Consider the following 18,669-nt stretch of genomic DNA (forward strand, 5'->3'; position numbering starts at 1 on the left):
AGCGCGCCCTAACGGCTGCCTCCCAAGCGCTTTGAGTCACACGGGAGGAAATTTCCCATTAGATTGATGGGTCGAATGGATAATTCCTGTAATGTCCGATCTGCTCCCAATCGACAACGGTATCGATTTTCAGTTCAGTAGTGCACAAAATCGATCCCGTTCTCGATTGGAAGCAGATCGGACATGACAAAAATAATCAATTTGACCCGTCAATCTGATGGGAAATTCTATGGTGTGTGCCAGGCATTAACGTCTACCGGAGATGAACCTCGGGTAACCCCCCCCCCCCCACAAACTTACCTAAGAAAAGGGAAGCCTCTGGATACTGTACAGGCTTCCTATGCTGTCCTCTGGATCCCTCTTGCTGAGCGCTGACCCTCAAAGAAATATGGCAAGAGCTTTTTGGATTGAAGATCGGGGCTGTCCTCTTCTTCATGCTACTTCTCAGGTGTGACCGTGCGTGCAAAAATCACATGCTTACCAGCTTACTATACTTACCTAAGTGGACAGACATCAGATTGGACAAAGCAGATACTTGTACGTTCTGTGTGTATTGACTCCAAGGACCAAATCTAGCCCCACCTGTAAAGATCCAGAATGTTAATATTAGATGAAGACCTTTATTCAATTCAGTTTTTCTCCTAGAGATCATTTTTCAGCACTTTGCAATAAGTAGAAAAGTAGCAAAAAGTTGAAAAAATACTATCTAAATTATTTTGAGTACTTTCTTGGTTGCCGTTGTTTTATAATCCATTTTATTGGCAAAGTATGGAAATATCACCTAGAAGAAAACTCAGGAGAAAAAGTTGCATATAGGCCGCAGGCTCAAGAATGTTTTTTTAAGGCAAAATCAGACAGATTTCCCCAAATTCTAAAGTGTATTTTTTCTGGATTTCTGTAAAGTTTGAATAACAGATTTAAAAAAAAAAAAAAAGTCCCTGGACCTGTTGTCCATCAGTTCTTTATTTTCAATTGTTGCTATCTGCTGATTATTTAGCTGGTTGACCTTTAATAATAATTAAACTCTTCCCTCCCTTATCCCTATTACACCCCCCCTCCCCTCCCCCCCCTAATCCCCCCCCCTCATACCCCCCCCTTCCTCCCCCCCCCCCCCCCCATATACAAAGCTGTCTACTTCTTTAAAGAAATAGGTGTACTATTAAAATCCATCTCAGAGAAGTAGACAAATGTACGAGCCACATGAAGACTGGCTGAAGAACTTTTCACCCTAAGACTCTTACATCACTGACTCTTAAATTTTATATGATTTGTAAGTTAACTTCCAATCTTCTAACGGTCTTTGTATATTATTTGATCTGCTTAATAAAAATCAGTGTTAAAAGAGTTAAAAAAAAAAAAAAAAAAAGTCTACAGCTGTAATCCTCCCCCTCTCAGGATCCAGGCTACAAGATGGCTCTTCTGGGGCACGGGGATTGGAGATTATTTATTTATTGTATTTATAAAGTGCCAACATATTACGCAGCTCTGGACATTAGTTAAGGTTACAGACAATATTTAGGGGTGACGTACAGCAATAAGACAATACAGGGGAACATGCGAACCAGATCACACAGCACAGTATGAGTACAAGTTAATGCTTAGTCAGTCACTGGATGGGAGCATGGAGATTTTGCAAGTCGAGTTTACTCAAGAGTTTACTCAGAGGTGCATGAACAGGTAGGAGACTGAAGGAGGAGGCTTACAATCTAGAGGATTGGAGGAAACTGGAAGAGGGACTCTGGCAGTTTGACTACAGCAAAATACAGGGTATCTTCAGCCAGAAAGGTATTATTGCTATTGCAGGGGTCTTCTCATACCTTACCTTTGTCTTTTTGAGGATGTAGGAGATTAGAGGATTTGCGTGAAAGGCATAAACCAGGAGAGGAGGTCAAGCTTCAGTTAGAACATCTGTCCCCACAGAGTTGTGGCATGGAGAATAACCAAGGAAGCTTGTGGTTGATACTAAGTGCAAATAGGTCTATGGCCGGAATTAGCCAGATGCGGGTCAGCCAATGGAAAATGTTTTCTTTCAGGGACCATTTGTTGCCTCCTACTGACACTTAGAGCATCCACTGTCATGTGTTTATTTCCTGAAATATGTACTGTGTTTAGGTTGAAGAGATCCGAATTAGCCTAAGTAATAAGAGGAATCAGTTTTTTTATCAGGTTGAAACCGTAGAGGTCACCTTGGTGCTGGATGTATAATGCTACCACAAATAATTTGTCTAACTGTATGCATATAGACATCTTCTTTAGAAGACTAGAAGTGACCAATGAACTACCCTCAGTTCTCAGAGATTCGAACAGGAAAAGGCGATGGTACATAATAATCCAGACCGGACTACCTAGCCTTAACAAAATATGCCTTACTCCTGCCAGCTACCATTTGTGTGATGGAGCAGAGTGATGTGTACACTCAGATAGGCACCCAGTATAACTAGTTAGAATTCTTTACTGAAGAAAAGCATGCAGAGATAAATCATACACCACCATCAGGTAATGCATCTTATGTAGAACAGAAAGGAACACAGACAGGGCCGGTTTAAGCAACAATGGGGCCCCAGGGCAAAATAAACCTGGGGGCCCCCCCAACAGATACCCCGGAACAAAAATCGGCATTAAGGGACCTTTTATGCAGCTGTTATAGTCAGGGTGTGAAGCCCCAATCGGTCGGAGCTCCACATTCTGGCTACCCCAGCCTGCATGGGGGACAAGGGGTTAAAAAGTTTCAGGAGGGGGGACCCCACATAATTTAAAAAAAAAAAAAAATTCCCGCACTCTAAACATAAAAAAAAAAAAAAAATTGGGAAAATAGGAAAAAATGCCAGGGATCTTCATACAGCCATATTGCAGCTGTATAGCGATCCCTGGCCAAAGCGCTGTGGCTGCGTATGGGCCCCCTGGAAACCCCGTCAGGAAATGTATTGCTCTTTCTTTTGATGCATGTAAAATTACACTACCGTTGGGTTTGCTACTAAAAGTGACATTTACCGCATTTAAAAGTATACTTTTTTTCCTTCGAAATTTTAAAATCGATTTTCTAAAAAACTATAAGGTCTTTTTGAAAAATTGTTTTTTCCTCTTATTCCCAATTATCTCCTTAACATATCCTGCAAATTTAGGGTTTCTAGCTTTTAAGGTGGATTTGCCATTAACCATTAAAGTCAGCAGGTTTTTAAATGTGTATTTATTTTCCTTTGAAACTTTAAAATCAGTTTTCTCAAAAACTATAAGGTCGATTTTGGAAAAAATGTTTTCCTTTTGTAGCTACTGGGGGCCCCTACAAGCTCTGGGGCCCTGGGGCAATTGCCCCCTTTGCTTCTATGGTAGCGCCGGCCCTGAACACAGAGTGAATACGGGAAAATACATACCATAGAGATAATTGAATAATTTCATAGACAGAGACATCTGTTGGTTGCTTTACTATACTGTATTTCAGGTAAAAATGTTGTTAAACCTCTAACATTGTGGCTACACACGTTCAGTGAGTAGGGACTAGAGTTCCCTCTGGGAAGATTCTCTAGGCCGTTCCAACAGTCTAGTGGTATCTCAACTGCTATATTACGGTAAATCAAATTGCTTCAAGATTTAGCTTGTCCCATTGAACGAGAAATTCCATCGTCAATAAGCCCATTCTATAGTGGAGGTTGTTGCAGAAAATGTCCCAATTAGACATAGACACAATCTTGAGAACTGGGTGGAGCATAAAAGCTCTAAGAATAATATAAAGAACATTGCCCATTTTTTTCTGGGAGAGTGTAACGATCGGTGTAACACAGAGAGGATCTGATTACCGGTGATCTGCAGTATCACTGGGAATACAGATATATACCAGATTATTGATGATCTGCAGTATCACCGATAATCAGATATATAAGCTAACCTCTGGACACCTGAGTAGAGTAGGGGTGTTTGGTGCAACCGTAATACTTAGAGGACTAGGCCTCATAGCAGTAAGGAGTACTGCACAAATTCCTTCCGAAGACCTGAACTCTCCCGGGGGGGAGGAGTCAGGCTAAGAGTAGGAAGGCCAAACCGAGAGTGACACTCAGGAGGGAGTGTCACTACCAGGACTGGGAACCGCCTCTAACAGTAAGGTCGGTTCTCGAGGTCGGACAAACCAGGTCGTAACCACACAGACAGATACAGTACAGATTCAGAAGGCAGATGCGGGGTCTAAATAAACAAGCAGGGTTCGGCAACAGGGTATCAGAAATATCGAGGTACAGAATCAGGAGGCAGATGCGGAGTCTTAGGGCGAGCTGGGGTTCGGCAACGGAGTATCAGAATAGCAAGGTACAGGATCAGAGTTTAGAAGAATAGTCAGGCAAGCAAAAGGTCATAACAGATAATCACAATCAAACTAGTACTTTAGACTTAGGGTGCCTCCTGTTCCCACATATCATCCGCACATCCAATATGACCTATACTTTCTCATGCGAGAAGTTATACCCAGTACCATACCTAATAAATCTAACAGAGGAGAGGGGTGGCGACAGACAGGGACTTATCCAACTTTTTCTCTTGTAGGACACAGCACACTGACCACATAGTAATATACCTGTCTTATCAAACTAAACTCTTCCTAAGGTGAGTGGGAGCGGAGAAGTGCGCCTCGCATTACCAGGGTTGGCTTCTCCTTTCCCACATAGGACAGTCCTGATTTTCAGGACAATAGTGTTGGCGAAAGCCTCAGCCTTAGTCTCCTTCACGTTGAAGTTGACGCAAGGGTTTATTATTAAACTTACTTTCTGTTCACCGATGTTTGGGGATGGGTTACTGGGTTTTCCTCTAGATGTGACATTGAGACGCTATATACATAGAAGATTGTTGTTATGACGCACATGAAGGTGTTGACCATCAACTCCAAAGGGCTCAATATCCCTGAAAAAAGGCGAATGCTCCTGACTGATATGCGGAAACAGAAAGCACATATAATAATGATCCAGGAAACTCATTTTAAAGAAGGTGCACACCCAAAGCTCAGCAATAAGCATTTCCCCATATCATACTTTAGTTCCTCTCCTGGTTCGAAAACCAAAGGTGCTGCAATTCTCATTAGTGAGATGCTTCCATTCACTGAAATAGCAACTAAGGCAGACGATCAGGGTAGATTTGTTCTGGTGAAATGTATTATCAAAGATCAGAAATACACGATTGGCTCTGTTTATGCTCCCAATATTGATCAGGACAAGTTTATTCTGAAATTTCTTACTGAACTGGATGCCTTTAGGGAGGGAAGCATCATAATAGGGGGGGACCTGAATGTCGCTCTCAACCCGCAATTGGATGCCTCTCATGGTCGCTCCTCAGTAGCTTATGCCAAACTTAACAGGATCAAGAGGGCCCTCCATGAGAGACAACTTGTGGATGCTTGGAGGGTGACACATCCCACTACAAAAGATTTCTCCTACTACTCGACGGTGCACAATATCTACTCTAGATTGGACTACATCTTAATATCGCATAACCTACTTTCTGAACAGGTGGCCGCAGATATAGGTATTATCTCTTACTCAGACCATGCACCAGTATGCGTAACGCTCAACTATAAATCCAAAAGAGAAAAACCATTCACATGGAGAATGAATATCTCGCTGATGGATGAGCTAGGAGCAAAGGATGCCATACTAGAGCAGATACAAGAATATTTCTTACTTAATGATAAAGGGGATGTGTCGCCTTCCATTATATGGGAAACGCATAAATGTGTGTTAAGGGGCTTCCTGATTAAAATGGGCACGAGACGCAAGAAAGAGAGAGAGGGGAGGATCAGACAGCTACTGGGGGAGATACGAGAACTGGAGAGAAAACATAAAGATTTTCCTTCTGCGGAGGCCATGACACCCTTACAGAAGGCCAGAATGGCGCTTAACACAATATTACAGGATAGTGCGAAACACGCAGCTAGGAGATGCCAACACGCATTTTACATGCATGGTAACAAATCGGGTAGATTGCTGGCCAAAGCCCTTAGACAGCAGCAACAAAGAACATATATAGCCCAAGTAATTGATCGTAAGGGGGTGAAACACATAAGAAGTGAGTCCATCGCACGCACTTTTCGTGAGTTCTACCACAAACTCTACAATTTAAAACAGTCCAGTAGTGAAAATCTCAAGGAACCCTCTATAGAGGAGATGGATGCTTACTTATCCCGAGCCAACCCAAAACAATTAGACCAGGAAATGAGACAAGCTTTAGAGGAACCGTTCACAGAGGCCGAAATCTGCAAAGCAATAGTAGGAATCAAGCCGGGAAAGGCTCCGGGGCCAGACGGGTTCCCTGTCGAGTACTATAAAAAATTCAGTGGGGCCTTGATACCCTATCTCTGTAAAACCTTTAATGCCATGGCTACAGGACATGAGGCAGTTAAATTCACCACACAAACTCTGGAATCACATGTAACAGTTATTGCCAAACCCAATAAGGTTCCAGCAGCTTGCGGAAGCTATAGGCCTATCTCGCTGATAAACTTAGACCTAAAAATTTATGCAAAGGTTTTAGCTAACCGACTAGGTGAACATATGAACCACCTGGTACACTGGGATCAGGTGGGCTTTATACCCAACAGGGAGGCAAGAGATAATACCATCAGGGTCCTGGACCTGCTTCAGTTCTTACGATCAAGTAGCAAACCTTGCATGCTGCTTTCCACGGATGCCGAAAAGGCTTTCGATCGTGTGGGCTGGAGTTGGATGAGGGCAGTCCTAAAACAATTAAATTTGGGAGACAGAATGTTAAATTGCATAGATTCCCTATACTCCTCCCCTACTGCAAAAATTAAGGTCAATGGAATCCTGTCAGACTCCCTGCAGATAGCTAATGGTACTCGACAGGGATGCCCACTCTCGCCACTAATTTTTGCGCTAGCACTGGAGCCTTTCCTGTGTACTATTAGGAAGAATGATTCGATATCTGGTTTAACTGTTGGCCACACTAAACATAAGGTAGCTGCATACGCAGATGACCTGCTCTTCTTTCTCACGCAACCTATAACCTCCCTACCAAACTTGCTTGCGGATTTTGAACGGTTCAGTAAACTGTCCTTTTTTAAAATAAATTTGGACAAATGCGAGGCATATAATGTGAACTTGCCTGATGAACAAGTTAACACTATCCAGCAAAACTTCCCCTTTAAATGGAACCCTTCCTCCATTCGATACCTTGGGGACTAATATCTCAAGATCTTTGAAAGAGACCTTTGAATTAAATTTCCCCCAAATCCTAGCGACAATAACAGCTGACTTACGAAAGTGGGACATGCCCCAACTTTCCTGGTTAGGAAGAATCGCCGTAGTGAAGATGAATGCGATGCCCAGGATCTTGTATCTATTCCAGACGCTCCCTATTGAGATTCCTCTCTCTTTCTTGAATAAGGTCCAAATGATCTTCAATAAATATATCTGGAGAGGAAAACCTCCACGCCTCAAACGAGAGATTTTATACTGCCCCAAACAAGAAGGGGGTCTTGCTCTGCCTAATGTTAGAAGATACTACTATGCTTCTGTGCTTAGTAGAATAGTAGATTGGAACAGACATGTCACATATAAACAATGGGTTACACTAGAACAGGATCTCTCGTATTACTCCCTCACAGACCTTACTTGGATCTCACAGAAACCAGAGGTTAGACTACAACTTCCTCTACTATGTCATACGACCCTTCACGTCTTTCAGAGAGCAAATTCTTCTCTTTCACTAGCTCCTGTCCCATCTCCTTTACTCCCGCTCTCAAATAATCCCTTTATAGGTGTAGATGGATTGGACCGTACTAGACACAGATTTATAGACCCTAGGAAGCTGAGATTTGTAGACTTATGCATGGGAGGACACTGGGTGACATTGAGGGACATTAAACAAAAACCATCATGTGCAAACACTAAATGGTGGGAATACCTACAATATAGACATTATCTGGCAACACGAGGCTTCTCTCCACAGATGCTTAGGCAAAGAACAGACTTCGAAAATCTATGTATATCACTAGGACCGACTAAAAAATCTATCTCAACAATCTATGAGATTTTGGCTTTATTGGCAATCCCGTCTCTCCCGTTCTTTCATATGTGGGAAGCTGAGCTCGGTAGAGCCTTCTCATCTCCTCAGAAAATGAGAATTTGCACCTTTGCACATAAGTCCTCAAGAGCAGCCAGAATGCAGGAAATTAATTATAAAATACTCACTCAATGGTATTACACACCCAATAAGCTGCATAAAATCTTCCCTGATATAGAGGATAAATGCTGGAGATGATGAGAGAGGCCAGGCACCGTATTTCACATCCTATGGTCATGCGATAGATTGGCGGATTTTTGGAAGAGGATTGAGAGATTAGTTAAAGCTGTGACAGACAGAAATTCCCCATTTGTCCCGGAGTTCTACCTACTCCATTTAAATGATTGGTCAATGAAACAATACAAGAGATCAGTAGTACGCCATATACTTAATGCCGCTAAGAGAATTCTGATCAGACATTGGAAACAGGCTGATCCCCCAGAAGCTGAGGAGCTGGTGAAGGAAATAGACGAAATTCAATTCATGGAAGATCTTTCCCATACTGCATTAAACTGCACAGAGGCATATAGCAAGACCTGGTCCTTTTGGACATATTTCAGGCACTCTGAGGATTTTGAGGGGGTTCTACATGGCTCTGAATAAAAACATTTGGCACATCATGGTTTTCAGATGAGGAAAGACATTGGAGTTGAAAGGGTCTATACTTACCTTTTTGTATTTTCACACTTTAAAATACATTAGTAAATCGATCATACTGCTAATTTTGTCACACCTAGAGGAAAGGGGGGTGGGTTGTGGGTAAGGGAGTTAATAGGAAAATAATTGACCTATGTCTGCTTACAATACTGTTAGTACATATTTTAGTTCTGTTGAACAATGTTAGTTGCTGGTTAGGCAATATTCAGATATGACTTAATGTATAGTCTGTATAGGATGACCACTTTCAAATACCATCATTCAGTATAGTCCTATTTTTGACACCTATGGTATATATAATGATGATTTATTGGGATGTATGCTTATAAGGGTCATATACTTATAACGTCTACATTATGTCATACTTATACTTCATTTATAAATATATGCTGTATGTGAATGATATGTTGGAATTTGCCAATACAAAGATTTTGAAAAAAAAACAAAAACTAGTACTTTAGACTATCAACAGAATCTAGCTAAGTGTAGGATAACAGCTCCAGCTGGTCCCGGCACACTTTAGGATCTGACTCAGGTCTGAGTGCTACCACCATGTGATCGCAACGCCAGACAACCAGCAACTGAACAGCCAGCAGTATATATACTAAAACACTCTCCAGCCCCTCCCTAAGTGCTGGACCAATGAAACGAAGCAGGGTTGTCAGCTGACCGGCTTGGTCAGCTGACCCTTTTCTGACTGCCATATAAGTTCTGCCTCTCTGCGCGCACGCGCGTCATTCTGAACCTTGGTGGACTATCAGTCCCAGCCACACCAGTACTGTCTTGCAATGTGCTCGCTGACCTGTGCGCGGGGTTGGTCGCACCGCCATCAGCACCGGCGGCGGCCTCCCCGCGCTGGGTCAGACTGTTCGCAACAGGCCCATGCGCTGACGCGGCGGTTTTTCCGCGTTCCGCCATGCCATGCGCGGAAAGAGCCGCCTGCCGCTGACTTATAGTGGCGGCTCTTCCGCGTTTCTTCACAGAGAGAAGCCTACATTTTAGATTGCGTCAAAATTTGCTTCCCCATACACCGTGGATCTTGAAGAGAATTGGAGAAGCCGAAGGGAAGTGCCCTGAAGTGAACGTGCATATTTGGTAATTGCAAAACGCAGGAAGGTTGGCAAGTGATGCTGCATTGAAAGGCGCAAACAGGCATCCTTCAGATCTATGGGGATTCAAAAGTTGTTTGACTATACAGAAAGGTTTATAACTGAAGGAAATCCATCTCTGGCTTTTGTAGGGCAACAAGCTTAATGAGACTTTTGAGATTGGTGACTGGGTGCCAGTACATGGATTCTGGAACTAAGTGTACTGGTGAATAAACGCTGTTAGCTTTTTGAGAGTGAGGCACTTTTACTGGAGCCTCTTGAGAAATGGGGTCTTTCACATATTGAATCAGGTACAGGGGCATAACTAGAGGGAAGCAGCCACTGCGCTTTCGGGGGGGGGGACAGAGGTGTCGAGGGCCCCAAACTACTAACCTTCCCTTCCTCTCATACAGGGGACTATACCTCAGATCAGGTGTTTTGTGGCTACACTTGTTAAGGGTGTGAAGATCATAATGGCAACACTTGTTTTATATGACCATTGTGAGGGCACCGAGGGGAGGCAAGGCAAGACAAGGAGTATGAACATCAGGGCGGGGGGGGGGGTGCTGTGCGGAAGGCTCGCTGTGGGTGGAATCCGGGAGCCCCCTTTAAAGTGTACCTAAAGCCAAGAAAAGGAAATGAGTTTCACTTACCTGGGGTTTCTACCAGCCCCCTGTGGCCGTCCTGTGCCTGCACCGCTCCTCAACGATCCTCCGTTCCTCCCTTGTGAATTAGTTCTGGTTTCGCCGACTGTATTTACCAGCCTGTAAATATAGTATACAGGTAGTACCCGGTTAACAAACAAGATATGGACTGTGAATCCATTCTTAAGTTGGAAAGCTGTTCCACCTATGTCCCCTGTACCTTCTCTGTGCCCCCTATGCACCCTCCTTTGCCTCCAGTGTCTCTCTCTGTGCCATCTGTGCCCCCCTATGCCTCCTCTACATCTTCCTTTGCCTCCAGTGTCCCCCTCTGCTTCCACTGTGTCTCTCTATTTGCCTTCTCTCTATCGCCATTTGTACCACCTTGTGTCCCCCTGTGCTTTTCTGTGTCCCCTTACATTATTATGCCCCCCATGCCTCCTTCTTCTCCTCTTCTGCTTCTGCCTCCTTTGTGTCCCCCTTTACATTATTATGCCCCCCCCCCACTACTCCTTTGTGTCCCCCGTGCCTCCTTCTTGTCCTCCTGTGCCTGCTCGTGCCCCTCTCTGCCTCCTTCATGCCCCCCTGTGCCTCCTTCATGTCACCCTGTGCCTGCTGCATGTCCCCTGTGTCTCTTTCATGTTGCCATGTGCCTCCTTCATGTCCCCCTGTATCTGCTGCATGCCCCCCTGTGCTTGCTGCATGCCCCCCGGCCCTCCTTCTTGCCCCCCTGTGTCTCCTTCACGTACCCCTGTGCTTTCTGCATGCCCTCTGTGCCTCGTGTCTCTCTGTGTGTTTTCCGTGTCCCCTTCCTCCTGCTTCCCCCTGTCCTGTGCTCCCATAGGGTACAGTAGTGTAATCTACTCACCTCCATGCCGGAGTCCATCGCCGGGCAACACTCCTCTCTGCTACAGCTCACTCTAGCGCCCGGCATTTCCTCCTGCATGATGCGTAATTACATGCGTCATGCAGGAGGAAATGCCGAGCATTAGAGTGAGCTGTAAGCAGAGAGAAATGTCGCCCAGCAATGGACTCCAGCGCGGAGGTGAGTACATCTTTCTCTAGATAACACCGCGCACTCTGTAATTAAGTCCACAGTCCAATTATCAACAGGCAGTGCGCTCTATTATTTCAAAAATCACAAAGTAGTTATCAGTATAATTTCAGCGCTACATAGTCCTTATTGTTCAACCAGGTTCACTTTATATTCCACAGGCTTGGATAATATCACCACCACCACACCCTAGTGGGAAACGACTCCCCCTCTATATAGACCAATATAATGGTCACTTGCACCTTGGGGTTATTCCCTAGTCACCCCCGACCAACTCGATCTGGCTGTGTCTTTAAAGAGTAACTGTTAGCCCCAAAAATAAAATTTAAATCTCTATTGCAATGTTTTAATTACTTTGTAAGGGAGCCAAAAAGGCACTGCAGAAGTTAAAAAGCAATCTAATTTTTTTACTGTGTAGCCTTTTCCCCAAGCTCCTAAGGAGGACGCAAAGCCGCATAACAGATACTGCTGAGCATGCAGAGCATGCCCATGTCTGCCCGACCCCCCTCTCCCCCCCAGGACCAGGTGCCGATATATTATCACCCCAAACAGCTGACACGGAGAGAAAGCGGGAGCGGAGTACATCTACACACTTCCAGCGCCGCCACCGCAGAGCAGCCGCCGCCGTGCATCTCTCTCCTGCTCGTGAATCTCTCACATGTGACTCGGCGGCGGCTGCTCTGCGGTGGCGGCACTGGAAGTGTGTAGATGTACTCCGCTCCCGCTCTCTCTCCGTGTCAGCTGTTTGGGGTGAGAATATATCGGCACCTGGTCCTGGGGGGGAGAGGGGGGTCGGGCAGACATGGGCATGCTCTGCATGCTCAGCAGTATCTGTTATGCGGCTTTGCGTCCTCCTTAGGAGCTTGGGGAAAAGGCTACACAGTAAAAAAATTAGATTGCTTTTTAACTTCTGCAGTGCCTTTTTGGCTCCCTTACAAAGTAATTAAAACATTGCAATAGAGATTTAAATTTGATTTTTGGGGCTAACAGTTACTCTTTAAGGTCACCGCTATATCCCCCGACACTTCCTTCCTTTATAAGCTTAGATGGATACCTCCAAAGAGAGGCTAGGCATAGCGTAATACTGTTGCTAAAAGTTTTATTCTAAAAAATTATTGCACTTACAATTGTAGACGTTAAAGTAGTTAGTAGATTACATCTGCTTTGTTTTCCGGCTCACAGCGCGGTCGGCAGAGGCACAAGGGGAGTTCCCGACGTCACGTGACGGGATCGGCGGGTCGTTCATATCGGCTGGTTGTTTGTATGTCAGGCGTTCATAATTTGGGGACTACCTGTATATCATTACACTGTGAGCAAATACCTGGCCCCACACGTATCCTGGACGCTATTGTGGACAGTAAAGCAAGCAAGGATACGCGTGGCCAGCCAGCCTGCAAACTTCTAGTCGGCAAAACTGAAGCTAAGACCAAAACTAAGCCAAGGCAGGGGAACGGAGGATTGTTGAGGACCGGCGAAGGCACAGGACGGCTACAGGGGGCTTATAGAAGACCCATTTCCTTACTTGGTTTTGGGTTACCTTTAACCACTTTGCTACCATCAGTGAAAGCTGCTCTCAGTATTGGAGCATTTTCTTGCTTTTGGGAGTGTGACACTTTAAGAGCTCGTTCACACTAAGGGCGTTTTTGCCTTTTTTCAATCGCAGACGATTTTCAAAATCGCCCTAAGAATGCTCGTGCAATGATTCCCTGTGAGAGAGTTCACAGCTGAGCGGTTTGTTTCCGATCCGCTCATCAAAGCGGTGCCTGTACCACTATACTGGAAGGTATAGCAAAAATGCAAAACGCTCACAAAATCGCTTTGTGCAGCGATTGTGTTCGTGTTTTTAAGAATAAATACATTGTATTTATTTTTTCCCGGGTCAAAGGGTTCACTTCCTGACTTGCGTCAGGGAGTAAATTACAAAACCGCTCTGAAAAAGCGCATAGAAAAGAGCTTTTTACAAAAATGCAGCGCGCAGGAAAAAATTGGAGGTCACAGGAAAAAATGTAGGTATTTGGGTTTGGGAAGACAGCATGGCGCATGGTGTCTGAGCCTGGCGGTACGGCGCTGCTGAGAGACAGCCAGACGGACCACCATCGGGGTTGAGCCCGTTCAAACTCAGCATATATTTTAAAGGTTATCAGCATGTGAGTGTTCAATCTTAATTTTAATAAACTCCCTTTAGGGCTTTACACTATAGAGACTATTGGTTTACATTTGAGGTGCATTGCTTATGCTTAAAGTGGAGCACAGGAAAGAAGGAAAACAGAAAAAGCACCCTGTATGTATTTAGAGAGATTCGCCTGTTTAATTCCCCCTCATTTGTGTCTAATCACAAGCATATTAGCCCATATAGAAAATGCAGTCCATATACTGTATAAAATGCTGCACATTAGCACATATTAAGATTGCAGCACATTAGACCATATAGAAAATGCGGTCCATACAGTATATAAAATGCAGCATGTTAGCCCATATAGAAAATAAGCATGTTAGTCCATAAAGAGAATGCCGCCTAATTATGAATTGCAAAAATCTATTAACCCTTCGCACTCTCGCATGCAAATGTTCAAACAAATGCATTCACAGATTCACTCATCCAGGCACAACTGTTATCCCTACAGCTAAGTTAAAAGCCGGGGTCTTAGTTCACAGAAGAATGCATTCTTATGCTTAGTCACCTATACTGCGCAGAAGTACCCAGATAAACATAGGTGTCCTAACTCTGGCCCTGTAACATGCATAGTGCAGACATGCAAACACATTCATTGCATCAAACCTATCAATGGATTAGGAGCACACATCCTGACGTCCTCTCCTGGGACAGATACATATCTGTACATATATCCAGGCACATCGCCTCTAGTTAGGACATTAAATAAGTTATTTAACTTTTAACTTAGCTGAAGGGATAACAAGTGTGCCTGGATGAGTGAATCTGTGAATGCATTTGTTTGAACATTTGCATGCGAGAGTGCGAAGGGTTAATAGATTTTTACTTCTAGCCACACCCCCTTCAGCATCTCCCTTTCTTTAATAACTTATTTCATGTCCTAACTAGAGGCGATGTGCCTGGATATATGTATTTTTTTCTTGTTACTGACCCCTGTGGCTAGGGTCTAATTCAGTGCACTCCCTCCATCCCCTGTATGTGTTTGTCAGCATGCACACAGCTTATGCTGGTGTATGTGCATGGTGCACATGGATACATTACGTTAGCTCCCTTGTGCGATTGGTAAGATGCACTGTCTGTCCCAGGAGAGGACGTCAGGATGTGTGCTCCTAATCCATTGATAGGTTTGATGCAATGAATGTGTTTGCATGTCTGCACTATGCATGTTACAGGGCCAGAGTTAGGACACCTATGTTTACCTGGGTACTTCTGCGCAGTATAGGTGACTAAGCATAAGAATGCATTCTTCTGTGAACTAAGACGCTGGCTTTTAACTTAGCTGTAGGGATAACCGTTGTGCCTGGATGAGTGAATCTGTGAATGCATTTGTTTGAACATTTGCATGCGAGAGTGCGAAGGGTTAATAGATTTTTACTTCTAGCCACACCCCCTTCAGCACCTCCCTTTCTTTAATAACTTATTTCATGTCCTAACTAGAGGCGATGTGCCTGGATATATGTATTTTTTTTAAATTATGAATTGCAGCATATTAGCACATACAAAAAATGCAGGCCATATATAAAATTCAGCATGTTAGACCATACAGAAAATGAAGCACATTAGCCCATATACAGTAGAAAATAAGGTTAGCCCACGCATAAAATGAGCATGTTAGCCCATATAAAAAAATGAAGCATGTTAGCACTTATATAAAATGCAGCACGTTAGCCCATATAGAAAATGCAGCATCTTAGACCATATATAAAATGCAGCACTTTAGCCCATATAGAAAATGCAGCACTTTAGCCCATATGGAAAATGCAGCACTTTAGCCTATATGGAAACTGCAGCAATGTTACATGTGGCTCTTGCACAACTGTTTCCAGGGCGATGGGGCAGAGCACAGCATCCCAGCCGTGAATAGCAGGAGCATGACAGGTGTATCACGTCTGCGGCAACCACACGGGAAGCCGCAAGGAGGAATGACAGCCAGGTGGGCTGGTAAAGAGGTGGGGCAGAGCTAATCGAGCGGTCGCAGTGCTAGAGCTGTATTTTCTATTACAGCGGTGCAGCCTGCTCAGGGTAAAATGTCCCCCCTTTGCCAGCTGCACACTTCAGGGGGGACCGCCACTGGTTTCCATTAGGCCCGCAGCAGACCCCCCCATCACCGGAAAAGACCATAGGGCACTTGGCTAAGGGCCCTATAGCAGCAACTATGGCTTATATGGTGATTCCTATGCTACTGGTGCTGGAGGAGGGAGAACTCAGTGTGGGTGCTAAAAAAAGGGAAAGGTCAGGATGGGTGCTGGGGGGGGGGGGGGGGGATAAGTGTGGGTGTCAGGGGAGGGAGAGGTTAGTGTGGGTGATGGAGGAGGTAGAGATCTGTGTGGGTACTGGGATAGGAGAGGTCAGTGTGGGTTCTGACGGGAGGGGAAGGTTAGTGTGGGGGAAGGGAGTGGTCAGTGTGGGTGATGGGGAGGGAGAGGTCAGTGTAGGTACTAGGACAGGGAGAGTTCAGTGTGGGTGCTGGAGGGAGGGAGAAGTTAGTGTGGGGGTGGGGGAAGGGAGATCAGTGTGGGTGCTGGTGGGAGGCAGAGGTTAGTGTGGGGGTGGGGGAGGGAAAGGTTAATGTGGTGCCGGAGGGAGAGGTTAGTGTAGGGGGTGCGGGAAGGGAGAGGTCAGTGTGGATGCTAGTGGGGGGGGAGAGGTCAGTGTGGGGGGGTGGGAGAGATCAGTGTGGGTGCTGGGGGAAGGGAGAGGTCAATGTGGGGGAAGGGAAAGGTTAGTGTGGGTGATGGAGGAGGGAGAGGTCAGTGTCGGTGCTGGTAGGAGGCAAAGGTTAGTGTGGGGGAAGGGAGAGGTCAGTGTCGGTGCTGGGGAGGGAGAGGTCAGTGTGGGGAGGTGGAGGAAGGGAAAGGTCAGTGTGGGTAATGAGGAGGGAGAGGTCAGTATGGGTGATGGTAGGAGGCAGAGGTTAGTGTGGGGGTGGGGGAAGGGAGAGGTCAGTGTCGGTGCTGGGGAGGGAGAGGGTCAGTGTGGGGAGGTGGAGGTAGGGAAAGGTCAGTGTGGGTAATGGAGGAAGGAGAGGTCAGTATGGGTGATGGTAGGAGGCAGAGGTTAATGTGGGGGTGGGGGAAGGGAGAGGTTAGTGTCCGGTGCTGGGGAGGGAGAGGTCAGTGTGGGGGGTGGGAGAGATCAGTGTGGGTGCTGGGGGAAGAAAGAGGTCAGTGTGGGGAGTGGGGGAAGGGAAAGGTCAGTGTGGGTAATGGAGGAGGGAGAGGTCAGTGTGGGTGATGGAGGGAGAGGTCAGTGTAGGTGCTGGTAAGAGGCAGAGGTTAGTGTGGGGGCAGGAAGAGGTCAGTGTCGGTGCTGGGGAGGGAGAGGTCAGTGTGGGGAGGTGGAGGAAGGGGAAAGGTCAGTGTGGGTGATGGAGGAGGGAGAGGTCAGTGTGGGTGATGGAGGAGGGAGAGGTCAGTGTGGGGGGTGGGGGCAGGGAGAGGTCAGTGTGGGTGATGGAGGAGGGAGAGGTCAGTGTGGGTGATGGAGGAGGGAGAGAGGTCAGTGTAGGTGATTGTGGGAGGCAGAGGTTAGGGGGGTGGGGGGGGGGGGGGGGGGGGGCAGGGAGAGGTCAGTGTGTGGGGAGTGGAAGAAATCAGTGTGGGTGCTGGGGGGAAAGGAGAGGTCAATGTCAGTGCTGGGGTGGGAGAGGTCAGTGTCGGTGCTGGGCAGGGAGAGGTCAGTGGGGGGAGATGAAGGAAAGGTCAGTGTGGGTGATGGAGAGGTCAGTGTGGGTGATGGGGCAGAGATCAGTGTGGCTTTTGCTATCAGGGTGATGGACCATCATCTCACCTGCTCCCACATTTCTGACAGGGCTGCCTCTCCGAAGTGTCCTGGATGGAGGCGGAGCTTCTCGGGGGCGGAGCTTCTCGCGGCAGGGGGCGGAGCTTCTCGCGGCCAAAGGGGCACCATTGTTGTACATTAAAAAAGGGTATGTGGGTGAGGGGGGGTGCCAGAGCCACTCCCCCTCTGCACGTGCCTGCAGGCGACCCTCTCTGTGACGTAGCCGCATCTGAGCCTCCAGTGCTGACATCTCCCTGCAGCTCCGGGGTCACGTGACAGCCTCTGTGCTTCTCCGGTAACATCTCACTCCTCATAGTTTACCCTCACCGCCCCCTGGAGGCCCCGAAGAGCATTACTCGTGTCTGCCAGAGACCCCGCCTCCACCCCCAGCACCGATCTCCCCCTCTCTGCCTCCCTTTCACCCCGCAATCTGCCCCCGAACAGCCGCCTCCCCGCCGCTAGCGCTGTGACCGCCAGGGGGCGCCCATGAGTCGGGAGATTTCAATATGAAAGCGGCGGCATTCCGACGGGTTTCCTGTTCGGGTGTTCAGGGGGGAGTCCAGAGATGGAGAGGAGCCGGTAGTCCCGGGGTTTGAGGGTCGCTGATCGCCTGAAAACCGGCGAGGAGACGGGAAAAGAAGCACAAATCTTGCACTGCGGCGCGCGGAGGCTATGTCTGTTGTTCTCAACATGGTCCGCTCTGTGGCTTTATAAGGAAGCCCTGCTGGAGGAGCGAGACACTCGCCTAGAGACCATCGAGCTGAGCCGCTGGTTCATCGACCTCTGCCGCTGGTCGCAGCTCAGATACCGCAACCGAAGGAAGGAATGTTTAGTAATTATTGTTTTTTTTTTATTATGTAAACAACAATCATAGAGTCATAAGGATTTCAATACAGCAATTATTGTCATTAAATTTGTATATATAGTATAGTAGCCAGAGAGAAAGTTATGTAAGCAGATAAACCAAATGATACCAGAAATGACGGTTATATGTAACTATCAAATGTCCGATAGCTATAAAAAGAGATCATAGGTGTGTGTGTGTGTGTGTGTGTGTGTGTGTGTGTGTGTGCGTGCGTGCGTGCGTGCGTGCGTGCGTGCGTGCGTGCGTGCGTGTGTGTAATGTATATTTTTTTTTTCATCGTTTTATTGAAAAGGTAAGCAAAGTCTTTGTATATGAAAAAGCCAACGAACCTCGCTCAGGAAGCGTTACATCAG

The 18,669-nt window shown here is 46.3% G+C and overlaps 1 long non-coding RNA gene across 1 annotated transcript; it reads right to left on the reverse strand.

Annotated features, from left to right (window-relative positions):
* Positions 1-308: 308 nt before the first annotated feature.
* On the reverse strand, positions 309-17,602 carry LOC137536519 (uncharacterized). The gene is made up of 3 exons (XR_011024573.1): positions 17,461-17,602; positions 10,457-10,567; positions 309-582 (listed from the first exon to the last, which is right to left on the reverse strand). It is a non-coding gene; the product is annotated as an uncharacterized lncRNA (long non-coding RNA).
* Between the last annotated feature and the right edge of the window lie 1,067 nt (positions 17,603-18,669).

The sequence above is a fragment of the Hyperolius riggenbachi genome, chromosome 10 (genome assembly GCF_040937935.1).
Source record: "Hyperolius riggenbachi isolate aHypRig1 chromosome 10, aHypRig1.pri, whole genome shotgun sequence".
In the NCBI taxonomy this organism is placed as follows: Eukaryota; Metazoa; Chordata; class Amphibia; order Anura; family Hyperoliidae; genus Hyperolius; species Hyperolius riggenbachi.